Below are 3573 nucleotides of genomic sequence, written 5' to 3'. Positions count from 1 at the left end.
TAAATATGCCACACATTGAAAGAATTAAATAGTATAAATTTATTGGTGATAATTTAGGATTCAGCACCAAATACTGGTAACATTCTTAATATACTTGTTGGGGTTGCATGGATTTAATGGAAATAATGAGGCATTGGAACCCTCTTCTATATATTTTATCGTGCTAATTTAATGGAAAACTATATGAATAATATTAAAAAAAAAAATTTGTACGGCTTCTATGGCCAGATCATACTTATAATTGTCTTTTGATAGAATTTCATCATTATTTGTTCCTACAATGTGTGCTAATATTTGTGGACCTACAATGTGTGCTAATATTTGTGGACCGTTCTTTTTCACGTGAGCGATCGACGGTCAATCTGCAAAGAAATGATTCCAAATTTGTTTTGAAATTATCAAGGAAAAACATTAAACATAAACAACAAAAACATTAAACATAAACAATATAAAAATTTTGAAGTTTGATTGTATTTGAGCTCCGATCCAATATGAAGGGTTTATAGCCATTCGATTTTTTGATATTCCATTGCCTAGATGAATAGCTAAATGAAAAAGATATTGATGAAACTTTGCTGAAAGAAAATAAATGCAATGCTCTTTAGTTTCAATGGTTCGGATCGACTAACGGACAATATATTTATGTACGTCTTCATTAACTCACAAAACTAGTTTATGACTCATGTCATCCATGCATAAAATGAACATAAACTCTTGTTTTGTAAGGTAATGAAGACTGGCGGAAATATGTCGTCTGTTTGTGGATCGGAGCCGTTGAAATTAAATAGCATTGCATTTATTTTCTTGCAGCAAAGTTTGATAAAAATATATTTTTATTTACACATTCATCGAGTTGACGGAATGTTGAAACATCAAAGGGCTAGAAACACTTCACGTTGGATCGAAACTTGGGCATAATCAAACTTCAAAACTTTTATGTTAGTTACGTTCAATGGTTTCTCTTGATCATTTTAAAATAAATTTGGAATCATTTCATTGCGGATCGATCATCGACCGCTCATATGAAAATGAACGGTCCACAAATATTGGCACAAATTGAAAGGACAAATAATGATGAAATTCTTTAAAATTGACAAATATAAGTAAGATTTGGTCATAAAAGCTGTGTAGAACTATTTTTTTTTTTTCATATAGCTTGTGTAAATGTATTAAATAATATGTACATATGTAAATCTAAACCATCCGCTGGATGATGAAGTGTTCTGATATCAAAGGAGATCTCAATTTTAGACGCTGTGGGTGGGTGACCGTATTCTTTGAGGGAAGATAAAAAGGAAAAAAAAAATTACAGTAACCCAAGAAAATGTTCATCATTATTCGCCACAATAAAATTAAGGATAAATGTTTCTTACAATGAAAATCTAAGCAGAATAAATATATATACAAAAAATATCGGGGCAGCTGGCACTACAGCAGAGAAAGACTTATATACTTTCAAAAATAAACCAACACTGACTGTTAATAAGAAAAAACAGTCAGTAAAAAGTTCAATAGTGAAACACAACGGAAAGAAACACTGACCCTTTTATTAAAAAAACAGTCACTGTAGAGTATACTATCAACACTGACCCTTTAATTAAAAAAACAGTCACTGTAGGGTAAGGCAACACTGACCCTTTTATTAAAAAAACAGTCACTATAGAGTATACTATCAACACTGACCCTTTTTTTAAAAAACAGTCACTGTAGGGTAAGGCAACACTGACCCTTTTATTAAAAAAACAGTCAGTGTTGGTGTACATCTCAACACTGACTGTTTTAATTTTTTAATAAAAGGGTCGGTGTAGGCTGTGATCAACACTGACGGTTATAAAAAAAAAAAACAGTCAGTGTTGATACACTGACGGTTGTTTCCAATTTAACAGTCAGTGTTGAAATTCTTCTTATTTACGATTTTGCCACACAGTCTCTACACTGACTGTTACACGTTAAAACCGTCGGTGATTGAGGGTCAATGAAAGAGTTTTTTGTACAAGTGCTAGCTAGGGAGGCTATATAAATCTCTCTTGTAATATAATTTAGTGTGCGTGTTTTAGTTATGTAAGTCCAGAAATTAGGGCTGAATAGTGTGCAAATTATGGAGAAGAGAGGCTCTCAAGATCTAAGGTGTGAAAAGAAGACCTCATCTAAGGAGGCAAGAGTTCTTCAATCTTCTAGGATTGTGGTTATGTCTTTCTTATTTTATTTCTAAAACTGCATGCAAAAGCTAGTTTAGATGCTTTTAACTTGTAATTGTGGTGACTAGCACCTCTGGTATCTTGAGTTTGTAACTCCATTTGTTTTTAATAAGAACTAATGAGGATTTTACCTCACATTAATTTTTTTTTTAAAAATTGTTTGTATTGGTTACTTATTTTCACAGTTTCAATTTTTTTCTTCTTCTTTTTTTTCCTCCCCGTAGGGATGTTTCTATTAAGTTTAGGTCACATAATTAAGTTACATATTTTATTTGTCAAATTTCTTCATCCATATTTTCATTGTACCAATTAAAGGTACAATTGATTTAGATGCTTTTGATTGTGTGACCATAATTAAGTTACATATTTTATTTGTCAAATTTCTTCATCCATATTTTCATTGTACCAATTAAAGGTACAATTGATTTAGATGCTTTCTGATTGTGTGATCATAATTAAGTTACATATTTTATTTGTCAAATTTCTTCATCCATCTTTTCATTGTCCCAATTAAAGGTACAATTGATTTAATGTGTCTCTATTGTCTTTACTGTTTCATCTAATTAATAGCACATGCGTTATATATATCATGATATTGACCATTTTTATGTAAAACCACATATTTTTGAAACATATCTTCAACCACAAATAGATAATTAATGCATATCTTTTAATCAAGCTCTTTAAGATGCTCTAACATTATTCAGTACAACTTCATGAATTTCATACATAAAATTAAGCAATTAATTCAAGTTTCGTACATAACATTATTGTTGATTCACGTACCCATATTCATTTATTAAACAAAAGAATGTGTGATTAAATAAAAAAAATGAAGATAGGAAAATTGTTTGACTTCAATATATAATTTCATATAAGCCATTTTCAATAGAGGAAGGATCCAATTACATCATTTTATGGTGACACATCTTGACACCATATTTGTACAAGTTATTTTTGTAATTTTAAAATCCAAACAGACGATCCGAACCGTTCAATATAATCTCCATATTAAAATGTGCTTGAAGACCAAATTTTACTTTTTTTTGAAAAAAATTTAGTATTTATTAAGATGTGTACAAAATTGTTGAAACAAGCAATTTTGGACCATTGAAAAACAACAATTTAAAAAAAATCTAAATAAATAGTAATAAATTTTCAAAAAAATGTAAAATTTGGTTTCCAATAACATTTTAATATGGATATCATGTTGAACAGTTCGGATCAACTATTTGAATTTTGAAATCGCAAAAATAACTTATAAAAATATGGTGACAAGATGTGTCATCATAAAATGGTGTAATTGGATCCCTCCTCAATATCATGTTATCACATATTTTAGTATAGTCAATATAAATTAAAAAAACATGAAAAC

The sequence above is a fragment of the Carex rostrata genome, chromosome 4 (assembly GCF_964058835.1).
Source record: "Carex rostrata chromosome 4, lpCarRost1.2, whole genome shotgun sequence".
NCBI lineage: Eukaryota > Viridiplantae > Streptophyta > Magnoliopsida > Poales > Cyperaceae > Carex > Carex rostrata.
This window is presented reverse-complemented; position numbering follows the sequence as displayed.